This window comes from Lynx canadensis, chromosome E2 (genome assembly GCF_007474595.2).
Source record: "Lynx canadensis isolate LIC74 chromosome E2, mLynCan4.pri.v2, whole genome shotgun sequence".
Lineage (NCBI taxonomy): Eukaryota > Metazoa > Chordata > Mammalia > Carnivora > Felidae > Lynx > Lynx canadensis.
Window position 1 is genome coordinate 35,740,167 of NC_044317.1, and position 18,721 is coordinate 35,758,887.

Consider the following 18,721-nt stretch of genomic DNA (forward strand, 5'->3'; position numbering starts at 1 on the left):
TACTTCCAGTTTTTCACTATGCATATTTTTAAGTTATTGAGATAATAACATTTAGATAATTTCTATCTTGCTTTTTTACTTAACTTTTTAATGGAAGCATCTTACCTGCCTATCATCACTCATCATAGTGCTATTTTAATAGCTGCACTATATATTTTAATTTATTCTTTGTCTTTTGTTATCTGGAGCGTTCCTATGAGGCAGGTACTTTGCTCATGTCCATTTTACAGATGAGACTGTTGCACAAAGTTTGGTATCCTATGTCAGGGATGAAAAAATTCATGATCTAAATAGTGATCCTTGACTGCAAACTGTGATTTCCATAGAAACTGAAGAGTCCAAATAATCATTGTTTTAAAACCTCAGTTACCTTGTTTTAGTCGAGCTCGTGTCCATTTCCATGGAAACAGAAGTGATAGCAGCAGAGGAGTGAGAATTGGCTTTAGTGAGCGTCAGAAACAATTGCTGCCTGAGAGCAAGACTGTCGCTTCCTAAATTGCACCTGCCCAGCCCGCGGCATAAGCCACACAGCTGGAGTTTATAGATTATTGACTTTGGAAAGTAAAAAGACTTCTGCCGTATTTGACACCCAACTCCCCAGCTGAGCCTCACCAGTCAGTCTAAATAATTTAGACAAAATTAGGTTTGTTTTTATCCCAAAGTTTGCAGAGAGACTATGTAGCTGTCACCAACATATTTAAGACAATTGATGACATTCTACTTCATTCATATGAAAAAAGCTTACTTTTAGCAAAATGTGCTTACTATTAGGTGACCTGTGTTCTGCATACAGCAACAGAGGGTAAGAATTTTGTTAACTATGGTTTCACTTTAAGAAATGATCACCTCTAACTTCAGGCACAAATATTTTCACGTTTTACCACAGAAGATTTAAAACGTCTACTAAACTAGATGGAATAAAGCATGGATTGGCAAATTTTGTCTCACAGGCCAAATCTGGCCTGCCACCTGCTTTGGTAAAGTTTTATTGGAATGCAGCCACATTTACACACTGTCCATGATTGCTTCCCTGCTACAAGAGCAGTGCTGGGTAGTTGCAACCAAGACTGGAGTCCTGAAAGCCTGAAATATTTACTATCTGGCTTTTTAACAGGAAGTGTACAGGCCGCTGATCTAATGAACCCCATCTATCCATCACGCAGCTGGAGCAACTCTCAACACATGAGAGGTGCACATGAGCAGGCAAGCTCTTCTAAGTCTCCCATTGTGCCACTTAAAAGGCACTCATTGATTTATACAACATAAATACCAAGAGTTAAAAATAGTTGCAGCTACAAGGCATGATAATTAAATCAAGCAAATGTTGGGATAGCAACGTGGTCTTGCTGTCATCTCTCCCGCCCTCTTGCCTCATATCCCTCTAGACTTGGCCTGAGGACAAAAGAGGGGATCAGAACCCAGGTCTGAGAGGATGTAAAGGTACTTCAGAGAGGTGCATGCAGCTCAGAAGGGCAGGAAGAACTGAAAGCAAACAAGGACATCTCCAGAATCCTCTTTGCCTCACTGTTAGCTCTAGGAACCTGCCCAGCACACACTGCCAGCTCTGATTTCAAAATTTCTTTATGCCAAAACTTAGTATAGGCACAATGAGCCTGGTGGTGTGTGAATAGAACACCCAGGCAGCAGAGGAGGGCTCCGCTCTGTCCCCAGCGCTGTGCAATGTTGGGCATATCATTCACCAGCTCTGGGCAAATCAGTCCATGGGAGACTTGCTTTATCAGAAATAAAGTGGCATCATCCCCGCTCTCAAAATTTGGAGGATCAGATGGGAAGGATGTGCATAAATGTGCTTTTTAGAACACTGCAGTTTGCCTCCATGGTAGATAGGAGGGACAGCTTGTTGAGACCATTCAAAAGATACTCAAGACTCTGGAAGGAAATAAACTAACAACAACAAGACAAAGGGAGAAAACCCTTCCTTTGTTTTCCCCATGTCTTTTAACTTTTTTCAATGTGCCTTTAGATTTATCCATTTATTTTACGCTCAGATCCTGCCTTTAAGGCATGTAGGCAATTTATCTAAACCCACATTTTATAGATGAGAAATATGAGACACTGAGAAGTAAGCGCCATTTCTCAAGGCCACTTGAAGGCATGATAATGTTCACAGCACAGACGGCAAGAGCTCACCAATCAGACCTAGATTTCTGGCTCTAATACATGCCATTTCTGTCTTCTGGAACAAATTTCTTAACCCCTTTTTACCTCTTTTGTCTCTTCTGAAAAATGTGGATAATAGCTAACAGGTACTTAACAAATATTTTTTCCCAAAATGTGTATCTTGAGGGGAAAAAGCTTAACATGGTTTTTGTTTATGTGTTTGGGGCTTTTTATAGGAGAGGTATGTGGGGGAGACATGAAAGCAGAGTCCTGTCCTATCTCTGGGTGAGTTGTAAACATAGACTACTGTTTTGAATGGCAAAGAAATATTCAGCATTTAAGAGAATCCTCTGTTCTGTTCTTGTCAAAACAGCAGCTCTAAATTATTAGACTACTTAGCCTGAGCTACTAAATGGACTTGACTTTTGGAAACTTAATCTTCACCCAAAACTTGAGCCTGATGACTTTTGGGTTGGCTGAGTAAGGTGATATTCCCATCCAAAAGTTACTGAGGCATCAGGAATTCAGGGATATTCCTGCTCACAGGCTATAGGCCTCCCCAGCCATGATACCCTCCTTTTGGGATGCAGAGATTCTACAAGTTCCATGACAAAGATACCCAGTGCAAACAGAGGCTAAGGTAGACCCACAACTGCTGTGGCACAAAACTAGCAGGACTGCAGGCTAGCACATAAATGGCCAAGCACACAAACCATCAAAATCTTTCTCATCAGCCTTCTGAGTCACATCTCTGCATTTTGTTTGCAACGGTGAGATTTTCTCCTCTTCAGCCTATTATCCTAGCATTCATTTGTCCTGTCAACACATCATAAATTGTTTATAATGCATCGCGCCAGAACAGCACTGAAGTAATGAGAATAAATAGATCCTGATAGACATATTGCTACCCACCAAAATTGAACTGTTAAATAGCTCATGAATATTTAGAAAGTGTTGACTTGCTTCTCGCCTCACAAGGCATTTGGGAAATTTTGCCACAAATGGGGAGCTGCTGTTAGAAAGCCATGGAGAAGCGAGGAATAGAAAGAGTTGGGTGTGGGGCAGGTTCTAGGCTCTGTCACTAACTGGAACAACTGGTTGTGAGTTATTTAGCAAGTCCCTTAAACTCTGTCTTTTAATTTGCTAGTGGGAAAAGTACCTCTAAGGTTTATTCTAGTTTTGAAATTCTAATTCTGGGTGAAATAGAGTCTTCTCCTCTGGGCCTCATGTGCCACAGCGCCTTGGGCCACTTGTTCTAGGCCAAGCCAACCAACACTGTGATGACCAACTGAGCCAAACTCAGCCTCAGCCTCACATGGACAGTGCCTTGCCTCAGGACTGCACTGCCTACCATCAGCCTCTTGTCCTGGGACTTCTCCACTTAGCACTGAGGTAAGAACACCCACACTGAAAGTACAAGGGCATTCAAGCCCTATTGGTCAAACATTGGACTGATGGGAGATGGGATCTGGCAGAAATTCTCCCTTACTCAGCCAAGTGGATTATTTTAAGAAGCATCTTTTTGTTTAGCATTGTAGAAGATGGCCCCATGAGATAGAGAAACCAGTTACACTTAGTAAGTGGTGGCCAGTTTTATCAAGACACCCTAATACTGGCTTTCTCTCCTCTGCCTCATTACCTTTGTCCCTCAGTCCTGCTTCTTGGGATTTTATTCTCTAATAAAGAGTTAGTCCTTGAGCTTTGTCACAAGCTTTGCTCAGGGGAAACTGAGCTAAGATACTGAGAATATTCATGGATCAAATTAAGCAATGTGAAGTTTGGTACAATGGAAATACCCAATGTTCTCTACTTGATTTGTGACAGTGTTAGAGCATCATTGGGCAATTTTGTCTATCTACCTAGAGAAAGAGATAAAGTTCCTTTCAGAAATTATCTTTAAATGAGGCAAGAAAAAGACATGGACTTTGTCATCACTGAGATTTCTATCTGAGTGGGGGGAAATAGCCAATATTCTTTCTTTCACTGCTGCCTTGGTTGGCTTGAACCCAATAAAACAATGATTCTTACCATTAGTTACCTGAGACTTTGCCTGTCCTTACCATCACCATTCACTGCCAGCAGATCTAAGGTTTTGATGTCTATCTTTTGAAAATAATTCTGCCTGAAATTCTTATACATTTCTTTGTGGCCTCACTAGGTTCCAGGTCATGAGAGAAAGTACAAGTTCCATTAGAAAACTGAATTCTAAGATCATACATAAAATGACCTCACTTCAGTATACTTTGGGTTATTGCTTTGGGTCCTGAAGATGCTCCCTGAGTTTGCACAAATGCATATTTTGATGCTTTGGTGCTACTATTGTCCTCTCTCCCGTATGCTTTCTCCTGTCTCAGACCCCACCTTCTTCTGGTTATAAACCTTGTTCCCTGCACAGGTTTGGGTATATGACTCAGGCCAGGCCAGTCTTAATGCTTTAACCTACTCCTTAAGCCAGAAATTGGTCCAGGGAAAGGTACTTGACCCAATCTAGGTCAATCAGAGTACTTCACTATTGTTTTTTTCTTTTTTAATTTTTTAAATGTTTATTTTTGATAGAGAGAGAGAGAGAGAGAGGAAGGGGCAGAGAGAGAGGGAGACAGAGGATCCAAAGCAGGTTCTACACTGACAGCAGAGAGCCAAATGCAGGGCTTGATCTCACCAACTGCAAGATCATGACCTGAGCTGAAGTCAGACACTTAACCAACCACCACCCAGGTGCCCTTGTTTTTTCTTAATAGAACTGACATGAAAGACTCCCTTTTTCACTTTATATAAGTTTCAGAGTTGTGATCCCAGAGTTTCCAGTAGTAGCATGATCACTGCCAAAACTTTTCTGATAATGCAAGAGAATAAAGCCAAGACAGAGAGAAAAACAAAGAGATGAATAGAAGAAGGCAAAGTCTTGGTATCAAGTCTTCAGTTCCAGTCTGAGTTTTGCGTATTCCTGCAATGTTTTATTCCAGTATCATGTTACTAAATCCCTTGTTTGCAGCTGGCTGGAATTGGGTTTCTGTCACTTGCAATCAAAAGAATCTTGGTTAATACAGATGTGTACAAAAAGCAAAGCCCTTTCTCTACTTTAATACACCTTGCTATTTTTTTCTTCTTTGTGCAAAAGAATGAATTTGATGTAGAGATAGCAGGACCTTTCAGCTACCCTGTGAATTAGTTAAGCTGGACTTATGGATCATCTTTGGACTCTGATCTGTCACTCCTTTTTTCATGCCATGTACAAGTTTTATTTAGATGTCTACAAAAACCAGAATAGGAAGCCATAGCTTAAGATGACGAAGAAAAGTCAACCAAGCCAGTTTGTTCTGCTTTCTAATGCAAAATTTTGTCTGTGAGTATAGCAGATGGAGGAAAAACCGAAAATGTTCAAGTTTTATTTTTTTCTGATTCAGACACATTGTCAGGTAGATAGCCCATTCTTATTCTTTGGATGGAGGCTCTTCACTATGGACTTTCATGATCATTTATTCTCATATCTTTCAGAGGCACAGATAACTGAGTAATTACGCAGCATGGAATATCTAATTGTATTCAATAATTACATGGGAAGCTGCAGTGTGGAAAATAAAGAGTTACCAAAATAACACTTTGTTTCTGACAAAATGAGAGGAAAGTATAGTTCTGGCTCCAGCAGGAACAGCTGCCTGCCATGAGGCTAGTGCCCTTTCTGCTCATGTGGGCAGCTCTGCCGCCCATGTGCACAGATGTGAAACCGCCCAAGACACTCTGAGAGCTGACTCTTGTGGCTGGGACATGTATTTCTCTGAAACAAATTATGTAGGCTCCTTTCATACTGAAAAAGGTTGTGTATCAAAAAATTGATTCTCAGACATCTGTCATTCAACTTCTGAAAAGTTTTCTTCAAAGATGTAAGCACTTCAGAATGGGGCCTTGCAGCTACCCTTCCTGATGTCTTAGTTATCCAGCTCTCGTGGACCTGCCGACCATGTGCTCTGGATCCCTATGTGAGCCCTTTGCTCCAATAAACAGCAGGAAATCAAAATCCTTTACATTTGTATAGCACTGTCTGTCTTCTTGTCAAATTCCTTCCATTTTACTGTTGATTTCCACCCTATTTGGTTTATAAAGCAAGGATTATTATCACCATTTGATGGAGAAGAAACCTGTGGACCATGAAAAGGTCCAGGATGAGTTAAGATGGATCCTAACCCATACAGAGAGCATGATATCCCTATTGCTACACACACACACACACACACACACACACATCAGTGGGAGGTATCGATTAGTAGTGATTATCTCCTGCCTGATTATTTCCCCCTGGAGATATGAGATTGTTCTCAGATCTTTCTTATCTTGACCATGGTTAATCCACCACTGAATAAAAAATTTAACTGTATTAAAGTGTGAATCTATCTGTGATCTTCTTCCTTCCTGTAATCACCAGCCAATTTATAGGTGACTATAAATTATGTCAAACTTCACATCTTCATAAGAAGAAAAAATTCATAATGCTAGGCTATACCAGTCTACTTTGAGCCTCAGGATTCCTAGCATTGGTGTGTTAATTGCACAAAACTTAAAGTACCAAAAAGACCTTTAGAATATTCTTCTAAAGATGGTATAGAGTTAAGTAAGAAAATATAGATAAGGCACTAGATGGTCACTGAAAAAAGCAATTCTCTTCAATTATTATTAAATGAATACCAGCAAAATATTACCAAATATTTTGCAAAAAATACTGCCCCCAAATATTGCAAAGCCTCCTCTCATAAAATGTTTAAAGTCATTATGGTGAAACCTATCAAGGAGAAAACAAAGGCAGAGATGGCAATTGAAGGCTGACATCCAAAATGAGGGAGGACTAGACCCCTGAGGGGTCTTGATATATCTTTGTGGTTTTGCACAATGAGAAATGTCACCACACAATAATAGTACTAGAGGGGTGGTGTCCAGAGATATCCCCACCTGCTCTGATGAAGCTTGGTGTCCACTAAGGGCCTAAGGTGGGTCTACCACTTAATGTCTGTGGGCCAGGCAAGCTGTGAGAAACTAAAACCTGAATTCATCAGACAGTGGGTCAGCAGAGAGATGCTGTCCCTGCTGCTCAGTGTTCCATGACTTTCTAGCTAACTGGTTGTTGTTCTTCTGGGTGCTTAGAGACCATTTCTGAGAGACACTTAGTAACTCACTAGCTTCAAAAGAAAAGGAAAAGAGGTGCTGAGTAAGGTTGTAAAGAAAATGGAAAGACAGTTTTCTGCTCAAAAAAGACAGTTTTAAAATGAGGGAACAGAGAGAGAGGGGTGAGAAAGAGAGAGAAACAGCCTTTATTTTCTTCATGTTTGGGGCATTATATTGTATATATTCAGATTGTCATTGTTGGTGTCTCAAGTCAACCCACATTGAGACAGAAGTGCCAGGACCATGCATAGATGCAGTAGGTGGATATCTACATAGTGTGATTTAAGGAGTGGGCAGGCTCCAGACCCTAAAATAGTTCTTCCTCTGGCTTCACAGGGCACATTAAGTAGTGATTGCTTCATGTTCCTCTCTGTTTAATGCAAATAACCCTGGGAAAGATAATATATTGTTAGTCATTAAGCATTCATGTGATTTGCTTATTTCACCTCCCCAGTAGATTCCTAAGAGATCCTGGTTCAAGATTACCTTGATTGGGGCACCTTGGTGGCTCAGTCGGTTAAGTGTCCGACTTAGGCTCAGGTCATGATCTCGTGGTTCGTGAGTTCCAGCCCTGCGTCGGGCTTTGTGCTGACAGCTCAGAGCCTGCAGCCTGTTTCAGATTCTGTGTTTCCTTCTGTCTCTGCCCCTCCCCCACTCTCTCTCTCTCTCTCTCTCTCTCTCTCAAAATAAAGATTAAAAAAATTTTTTTTTAATTAAAAAAAAGATTTACCTTGATTTATGTACCTGTTTGTGATCTTGGGTAAGTCCATTAGCCTCAAAGTGCCTCAGTTTCACCTGTTATACAGACACCATTGTTTGCCCCATCTGCCTCTTAGGACACTTGTAAGAATTGAAGGAAGTAATATATAAGTAATAAAGCAACATAGGTATTAGTGAGTCATCATAGCTGGAATTGGAACAGCACTGGAAGCCTGAAGGAGAAGAACCTAAAAGGCAAGAACCACTTTTACAACCGAAGGACGCTTCCTGGACACATACATATTGTCTTAATAGCTATACTTTGTAATTCGAAGAAAGAGCATTGAATTTAGAAACAGAAGGCCTAAATTTCAAAACTCTCAAACAGGAAAGTAATAAAAGATCATGAGAAGGAAGTAAAGAAAAGAAAGATTCAAATGGCCTCAAATACTTTAAACATATCCAATCTCACCAATAATGTAAGAAAGGCAATAAGAATGGCAAGATGTTATTTCCAACCATAAATTTTATTTATTTTATTTTATTATTATTTTTAAAATTTAAGTCCAAGTTAGTTAATATATAGTGTAAGAATGATTTCAGGAATAGAATTTAGTGATTCATCACTTACATAAAACACCCAGTGCTCATTCCAACAAGTGTCTTCCTTAATGCCTATTGCCCATTTAGCTCATCCCCCACCCCAAAATCCTGCCAGCCACCCTCAGTTTGTTCTCTGTATTTAAGAGCCTTTTATGGTTTGTCTCCCTTTCTGTTTTTATATTATTTTTTCTTCCCTTCTCTTATCTTCATCTGTTGTGTTTCTTAAATTCCATATATGAGTGAAATCATGATGTTTGCCTTTCTCTGACTGACTTATTTTGCTTAGCATAATGCACTCTAGTTCCATCCATGTCATTGCAAATGACAAGATTTCACTCTTTTCGACTGTCAAGTAATATTCCATTGTATATATATACCACATCTTATTAATCCATTTTTCACTCGATAGACATTTGGGCTCTTTCCATAATTTGGCTATTGTGGATAGTGCTGCTGTAAACATGGGGGTGCATGATGCCCTTCGAATCAACATTTTTGTACCCTTTAATACCTAGTAGTACAATTGATGGGTTGTATGGTAGTTCTATTTTTAATTTTTTGAGGAAACTCCATACTGTTTTCCAGAGTGACTGCACCAGTGCAAAAGTATTCCACTTTCTCCGCATCCTTGCCAACATCTGATGTTGGCTGAGTTGTTAATGTTAGCCATTCTGACAGGTGTAAGGTGGTATTTCATTGTGGTTTTGATTTGTATTTCCCTGATGATGAGTGACGTTGAGCATTTTTTCATGTGTCAGTTGGCCATCTGGATGTCTTCTTTGGAGAAGTGTCTATTCATGTCTTTTGCCCATTTCTTCACTGGATTATTTGTTTTTTGGGTGTTGAGTTTGATAAGATCTTTATAGATTTTGGATACTAACCCTTTATCTGATATGTCATTTGTAAATATCTTCTCCCATTCTGTCAGTTACCTTTTAGTTTTGCTGATTGTTTCTTTTGTTGTGCAGAAGCTTTTTATCTTGATGAGGTCCCAATAATTCATTTTTGCTTTTGTTTCCCTTGCCTCCCTGAGACATGACAAATAAGAAGTCGCTGTGGCCAAGGTCAAAGAGGTTGTTGCCTATTTTCTCTTCTAGGATTTTGATTGCTTCCTGTCTTATATTTAGGTCTTTCATCCATTTTGAGTTCATTTTTGTGTACCCATAAATTAAAAAAAAATTTTTTGAATAGTAATACTCACAGTGTATGAGTATTGAGGAAAATGAGGTGCCAATAGCTATACAAAGTGGACTATTGGATCAAAAGAACTTAAACTGTGTGACCCAGAAATTTTTCTTTCAGAAGTTTTCTTGAGGAAATAAATAGGAATATGTATAAACATTTAGCTATGAGAGTTCTTATTAAAATATTGCTTATAATCACAAAGACAAAAGAAATCATCTAAATGTGCAACAAAAATTGGTTATATAAAGTATGGTATAAACCCACAATCATATAGTATTCACCTCTTTTGAAAAGCTGTGAAAATATATTTACTAACATAGAAAAAGTATCTAATAATTTTCTAAGTGAAAAATATTGTTGTAAAACAGTGTACACAATATTAGATCATGTATCTTCTTTCCATCTATCTATGTATCTATATCAAGGAATATTAATCAAAATGCTAACAGTAGTTCTTTCTGGGTGTGGGAACTGTTTATCTGTCTTTTTGAAATTTCCACAATTAACTTTGTTTACATATGTAAAAAATAGTTGTTTTTAAGGGACATCTGTCAAGATGAAAGAAATTCCAATCAAAGTACAGGTTTGTAGATTCCAGCAAAGGATTCCAAGCGTATAAAATGTGGGGATAGCCACCTTCTTTACAAAGTTTACAAAACTCTCAGGAAGAAAACTAAGATATGTGTGAGAAGAGTTTTGAAACCCATAAATCTCTCTGTAGCATTAAAATGGATGATGCAGAAATGTTATTTCTTATCAGTTGCCTGTTGAAAGAAAAATTGTTTCAGAACCACGAGCAGTGAAGCTACTCAGTTACATTGAAAAACTCAGCATACCAAAGCAAGCGAAGGAAGTTTTAACCAGGTTTTAAGTGCAGGTGTGTGTCATTTAATGCAGGAACTTATTTCATTAAAGTGGCTGCCAGAGTGATTTGTCAATCCACTCAGTCACTAAAATAACCCCTCTCATCATAAGCATCTGCTACTCCTACCTCTGGTGTGAATAGGTAATGGCTGGCAAGAAATCCTATTATGCAGGGCTCTCTGGGAGCCTCATAATAGAGAGGACAGGATGCTCACAAGGAATTTGCTCAACAGCAACAACTACCTTTACCTCCTCAATAAAATGTAGTTCATTGCTTCATGTGAACACAATGAGTTCCATAGTACAATGTTGCCACTGGTGTTGTACAACACCACCCATGGAGGGGCCTCCAAGCACCTTGAAGGGAACAGCGACACACATTTGTCAGTTCTCAGACTCCAACTACAGCTCCAGATCAGCAACGCGTCTGGTACCAGAGCTAAGAAAGTGTCTGCACATCTAAAGATGAGGGAGAGTGATGGGCTCCCTTCAGAGATATTCTCTGACTTCCAAACTTCTCCTCCCTTTTCCTGCTTCTACAAAGATCTGGACTTCACTTTTGAAGATGTTCATTCATTTCAAAGATGTTTAATGAGCACCTACTATGTGCCAGGCAGTGTTCTGGGCATGAGAGATACCAGCAGTGAAGAAGAAAGATAAGGTCCCTGCAATCAGAGAGTTTTACATCCTAGTGGGAGTTGACAGGTAGCACACAAATAACAAGATAATGATAAATGTTATAAATAAATGAAAGGAAGATCAGCAAATAGAGAATGGCCTGGAATGGAAGACAGTTTGGAGTTAGGTGATAAAAGAAGACTTCTCAAAGTAGACCTGAAAAAAATGGGAAGGAGGCAGCCATGGAAAATATCCAAGGGAAAAGCATTCCAAGCAGTAGGAATGGTGGATGTGAGGCTCTGAGTTGTGAATGAGTCCAGTGTGTTCAGGGAATCAGGTTAGTAACCTCACAGTAAGGAGACAGTGGGATGAGTTGGAACCAGGGAGGCTGGCAGAAGCCAGATCATGTAGACCCTTGTAGGCCATGGTGTAGAGTTGAAGTGTATTCCATATGCAATGGGAGGCAATTGGGAGGTTTTAAGATGGGGAATGACACTTGTGCTGTTGATGTGAACATATTTCAGTGACTTAAATCACACAAACATCTTTGATGGGTGTTAGCATCTTGATTGGAATCTATTGATCATATTCCTTTTCCCATTCCCATTGCAGTCCAGGAGGGGTGAAAGCACTGGATGTCTGAGGTTCTGAATGCAGGGAGAAGTCTTTCAAAAGGCAAAAACACATGTGCACCTGAGACCAAACAAAATTGCCAAGGACAGACCTTGAAAACAGATCCTCCAGCATGGTGAGAGAGAGAGAGACAGTAAGCCTTGGAATCAAACAGTACTGAATTCCAAATCTGATACCTCAGCCCTCCTACCTACTAACCTTGGGCAAACTCCGTCCTTAAAAGTTGGTTACAAAGCACACAATATAGGTATCACTAAAGTGTTAGAAAATGAGTGTGTTCCCTCAAACTTATATGTTGAAAGCCCCACCCCCAATGAGATAGTATAAGAATGGGACTTTGGGAGGTAATCAGAATTAGATGATGTCATTGGGGTTGGAGCCCTCATAATGGGAGTTAATGCCTTAGAAGGGTCACCAGAGAGCTTGCTTGCTTCCCCTCTCTGTGTCCACCATGTGAGAATACAGTGAGAAGTTAGCAGCCTGCAATCCAGAAGAGTGCTCTCACAAGCACCTGATGGTGCTGGCACCTGGATCTGGGACTCTCAGCCTCCATAACACTAAGAAATACATTCTCATTGTTTATAAGCCACCAGTCTATGGTATTCTGTTATAGCAGCCTAAAGTGGTGACACTTGGAGGTGTACTGGAATTTATCTTGATTATCCTTGTGAATTCCTGAATTGGCTACTGCACTAGAGGAGTGCTCTATGATTTAATTCAATAATAACAACTGAGTGTTTACAATATGCACAGAACTGTGTTTAGGTGAGGGGTTTCAAAATGAATGAGGCAGCAATAACAGCCACATGCTTCCATACACACTATTTTTCTCAGAAGTGATGAAATTTTGGAAGCAGGCTTTGGCAAAGAAATCTTAAGCTAAAAATAACAGAGTGGATATTCCAAGCATTTTTTAAATGTCTGTGTCACTCTCCACCAGTATGAAAGAGTATTGCTTTTTGGGATATCTCTTGTTCTGAATTAATTAGCAAGGTGAGTTGGAATCCACATTTAATTCTTAGGGCATTTGGCAAGATGGCAGGAGTTCTGCAGTGTAAATTGTTTACAACTGATGCTAATGCCTGCTCATTTGATTTAATGTGTGGTGTGCTATTCAATTGCTCTGGGGAGGTGGGAAGGGGGAGGATTTCTCCTAATAGTCAATCTTGTCCTAATTGCAATGTCTGCCTGCCAAATGAATTCACAAATATTAAAAAACAATTCAAGAAACAATGAATTGAGGAACCTGGAGAAAATTTGCCACAACATGAACGGAATGTGGATGAAGAGGCAGAAGCTAATAGCTGCTAGAGAGAGAGCCCTGCTGGAGTTGAGGGTCAAAAGTGAGGACCGATCCCAGGAAGGATTAGAGACAAAGGAAGTTATATTAATTCTAAAGAAAAAAATTGAAGGGAAGGAAGGTGGAGAGAGACTGTCCTTCTAACAAGAACTCTCCACAGCTTCTACCGGCATTCCAGTGCCCACCATAGCCATCCACATACTCAAAGCAAGGGAAATGCATCGTTGGGATGGAACATTCAGGGGCAAACACCACAATGATTGGATGTCTGACCAACTCCACATTTGCTACCTCAAGGTAACCATTGGCACTTAGGTCCATGAATTAAAAATCCCAATGGGGCGCCTGGGTGGCGGCAGTCGGTTAAGCGTCCGACTTCAGCCGGTCATGATCTCACGGTCCGTGGGTTCGACCCCCGCATCGGGCTCTGGGCTGATGGCCCAGAGCCTGGAGCCGTTCCGATTCTGTGTCTCCCTCTCTCTCTGCCCCTCCCCCGTTCATGCTCTGTATCGCTCTGTCCCAAAATAAATAAAAAAAAAAAGTTGAAAAAAAAAATTAAAAAAAAAAAAATCCCCGAACATACTTTGGCCCCCACTCCCAACCACAGCCTTGTCCTCAGTGAACTTCCACTGATCTAGAGTAAACGGACTTCCCATCCTCTAACTCAGCTAACTAGGACAAAAAACCTGTCTGGCCATAGCCATCTTTCCTCCAAAGTTGGAATTTTTTCTTTAAAGTTTTTAAGTTATCCTTTAAAAGTTAGCTAATTCATGCCATAGGCATCAACATGGATGGAATTGGAAGGCATCATGCTAAGTGAAATAAGTCAGTTAGAGAAGACAGATATATATTTTCACTCATATGTGGATCTTGAGACACTTAACAGCAAACCATGGGGGAAGGAAGGGGAAAAAATAGATACCACAGAGAGGGAGGAAGGCAAACCATAAGAGACTCTTAAATACAGAGAACAAACTGAGGGTTGATGGAGCAGTGGGGGAGAGGGGAAAATGGGTGATGGGCATTGAGGTGGCACTTGTTGGGATCAGCACTGGGTGTTGTACGTAAGTGTATGAGTCACGAGAATCTACCCCAAAACAAGGAGCCCACTGTACACACTGTATGTTGGCCAATTTGACAATAAATTATATTAAATCAATCAGTAAATCAATAAAAAATTTAAAAGTAATAAAAATTTAAAAAATAAACGCTAATAGAGGAGACCCAAATGTTAATGTTTTCTGTCTGCTCCTAGTTTACCACTAACTATTTTAATTTCAGACTTCTGTCTGACAAAACAAATATGACTTTAAATAAGTGACACCTTAACAATCATTACAAAAATATCAATCAGGACATGGGTGAGGAGGTGTGACTATTTGGCAGTGGTCTTGGGGCTACTAACAAAATTCCAAAAATGACAAAAGAATCTTCAAGAATCGGTGGAGGTGATCTTGGCATCTGTGTCCAAGGAAGTATCTTCCAATCTAGTGAAAATTTGGGATGGAACTCTAAGCCCAAGAAACATTTGTCTTAGATCGTTTCTCTGGAAAATTGACTCTGGAGATGGAGATTTACATGCTGAAAATGTAATTATTAGACAGTGTCTTAGGAATGAATACCTGTTAGGAGTGAAGGGAGGAGGAATGAGCAAGGAGAGAAGCTGAACTTTGTTGTGGATACCAAAAAAGGCCTCGGCTGGCTCCTGTGGAGCTCTGGTGCTGGGAGGGGCCCTTTAGCATTGTTCAGTCTCGAGGTAAGTGGGCTGGACCTCATGAACTAGTCCGTGGATGAGGGATACCTTCAGGAAGGGGCATGACTTGGAGGAGGGCTTTCTTTGGCTGGGGACAATTCTCAGAGAGTGACTCAACTTAGAGCCCAATGGCTGCCACACTTTCAACAGCTGGGGAATGGCTTTAGTCCTAAAGTGCAGATCTGGGCTGCAAGACAGGGCATTTGTTATATCACTGAGGGCCAGTAGCATGCCTGGTTAGTCTGGGCTAGGAGTCTGTCCTCACAGATTGCCTTCAAACATTTGAAATTTCCATCCTGCCTTCTTTCCTTGGATGAGATTCTTTTCCAGACAGTAGTCTGATTACTGATCCAAACTACATCTCTTACACACATTTCTATCCTCACTTTCTCAAGTTTCTCTTGTGGAGAGAAGGTTTCATGATCTAGTGCATGTTGGCTCTCTCCTTATCCTCATTCCTCCATTCTAACAGCACTCGAAGGGTTTCTGAAGTTCTTGGCATTACACTCAGTCTGGGGGCTTGCAAAGATAAAGAGGACACCAGCCGTCTCCATGAAGAGCCCACAGTGTGTTGAAGAAACAGTGAAAAAAAAAGATTTCAGAACAATGTGGTAAGAGCAGTGATAAATGTCATGAACAAATTTTTTTAGAAGGAATGACCAACTTCTGCTCAGAGAAGCTTTCCTCTGGAACAGATGTTGAATCTTGGTTTTGAAAAGTGAGTTGAGGTCTTCCAGATGGGGAGATGGAGGTGGACATGTGAAGCAGGGCATGTACAGAGGTATGAGTAGGGTCTAGAGTCATTTAGGTTAGGGTTTGGGACCTATAAAATTTAGCATGGCTTGGGCATAGGGTGTCGAGTGTCTGTTGTGTCAAGCTAATAAATTCAGATTTTATTCTGTAAGAAATATGAAACTAATGTAATGGAGGTTTTCAAGTAGAGAATGACAAAATTTGATTTTTTATTCTTAAAATATTTAGTGGAATTGTGAAGTAGGGATATGAATGAAGGGGAACTTGCAAAAGGAGATCAGAAAAGAGACTTGTCACATTTTTATTACTAAATACTCAAAATACAAAAAAAAATAGAGAATGTAATGAACATCTTATCCATACCAGATTCAACAAACCTCAACTTTTTAAGATATTTGCTTCAGGTCTTCTAAAAAGAAAAAAGAAAAAACTCAGAGACCCTGTTGGAGCCTCACTTGTAGCTCTCCCCTCAATATGGCCCTCCTCTCTTACTCAGCAGCCTCCAGGTGAATGGCCTGTGATAGGAGACTTGGAACAATTCAGGGTGAAAATATAAGGGGTAGCTTAAGACAATGGCAACTATATAGAAAATGAGAGAACGGATTCAAAAAGTGTCTATATTATACACCTGAAACTAATATAACACTGTATGTTAGCTATACTGGGAAGAAAATAAAATAACATATAAAAAAATAAAATAAGATAAAATAAAAAAATAAAATAAAATAAAATAAAATAAAATAGAAAAAAAAAAAAAACAAAACAAAACACAAGCCTCCTGAAGTGGAACTGACAAAATTTGAGGTGAATAGAATAAATGAAGGAGAAGAGGTTGGTCTGGGTCCTTTCAGGCTCCTATAACAGAATACCACAGACTACATGGCTTATAAACAACAGAATTTATTTCTCACAGTCTGGAGGCTGGAAGCCCAAGATGTTGTGCCACCAGATTTGGTGTTTGGTAACCGCCCACTTTCTGGTTCATAAACAAAGTTGTCTCACCTTGTCCTTGTCTTGTCCTCACATGGTGGAAGGGACTAGGGATTTCTATGGGGTCTCTTTCATAAGGCCCTAATCCCATTCATGAGGGCTCTACGCTATATTTAAACACTTCCAAAGGCCCCATCTCCTACTACTGTCCTCTGTGGGAGTTAGGGTTTTTAACATATGAATTTGTGGTGTGGGGGGTGGTAAAGGACACCACATATCTAGACCATAGCAAGGAAGAAAGGATAATTTCTAAGGTTTGGCTTGGATACAATATAGCCTGTGATACCATTAATGAAACATGAAATGAATGTGGCAAACCAGATTTGGAGGAAAACAATAAAGAGTTCAGCTTGGGGTAGTTCTGGAACTCAAAAAAGAAGTCAGGGCTAGAAAAATGTTTCTGGTGTCCACACGGAAGTGATGTTCTAAACTTTGGTCACCTGTACCTTCTGTCTCCTTGTTTCCAATTTTTCTTTATTGCAAACAGTATATAAATGTAGCCCTCAGAGAGAATTGATTACCAGAATTGGAATTACAGAATTATAGGGAAGGAACATTTGGCATCCGGGATTCGAACATACTTATGTGCAGGGATTCCTTTTGCAGCTCATTCTTGCCAGAATCAGCTATTACCATTTGACAAACATTTACTAATCTGATAGGCAAAGAATGGTTCTCTTACTGTTGTTTAAATTTGCATGTCTTTGATTATACAGGAAGTTGCACATTTTTCCATATGTTTGTTTACTGCTTTGCATTTCTTATTTTGTGAATCATCTGTTCATGTCCTTTGCCCATTTATCTAGTTCAGTTTAAATGTTTCATAATCAGTTTTAGGAGTTCTTTATATAACAAAGCTATTAACCCAATGTCATATGGCTTGCAAATATTTTTTCTCAGTGTGTTTGCCTTTTCATTTGACTTGTGGGTTTTCATTTTGCTTTACATACATATATTTTTCATACTTATTCTTTTGTTAAGATCTTTATGCACTCAACTTCTGAGCATGGTATGTAAGACCCTTTAGGGTTTGGTCCTTCCGCTTCTTCCCTGGAAATTCATCCCACAAAAAATGCATGCTGTAGATGTCCTCAACTGCCTCCCGCTGTGTAAATTGCAAAAAGCTCTCTCATACTTCTAGTGCATAACACATATGCCCAGAACACATTTCCTGCCCCGTCAACCAAGATAACTTCTGGTCCTTCAGAATCCAGCTCCATCATCACCTTTAAGGCAGCGTCATGAAGTGGTTGGTGCATGAATTCTGGAGTGAGAGGTTCTTAGTGGGATTCCCAGCTCTAAATTTCTTTACCTGTTAAGTGAGAAATAATAGTGGTTACTCAAAACAGTAAACATGGAGTTACTGTATAACCCAGAAATTCCACTCCTAGGCATAAATCCAAGAGAATTAAAAATATGCCTTCAAACAAAAACTTGTATACGAATGTTCATAGCAGCATTATTTACAATAGCCAAATATGGAACAACTCAGATGTCCATCAATTGATGAATGGGTAAACCAAAATGTGATATCAACAAGATGGAATATTATTCAGGCACAGAAAGGGCTAAATTACAGACATGCTACAACATGGGTGACCCTGGAAAACTTCATGTTAAGTGAAAGAAGTCCGACATTGAGAGCCACATATTGTATGATTGCACTTATATGAAATGTCCAGAATAGGCAAATTCATAGAGAAAGAAAGCAGAGATTACAGGTTTTTAGGAGGAATGGAGAGTGACAGGATTTCTTTTGGGGTGGTAAGAACATTTCGAATTAGATAGGGTGATAGTTGCACAACATTGTGATGTACTAGAAGCTACTATATACCTACTTAAAATGCTTAAAATAGTGAATTTCATGTTATATAACAATTTACCTCCATGAAAAGAGAGTGCCTATTCCATAGTGAGATCATGTGACTGAAGGAAATTGAGTATGTATGGAGCACACGGTATGGGTTGGTCTGCTGTGCCAAGCTAATGGGGCACTTGGCATAGGAAATGGCACAGAGTGCCATCTCACTAAAAAGGGGACACACATC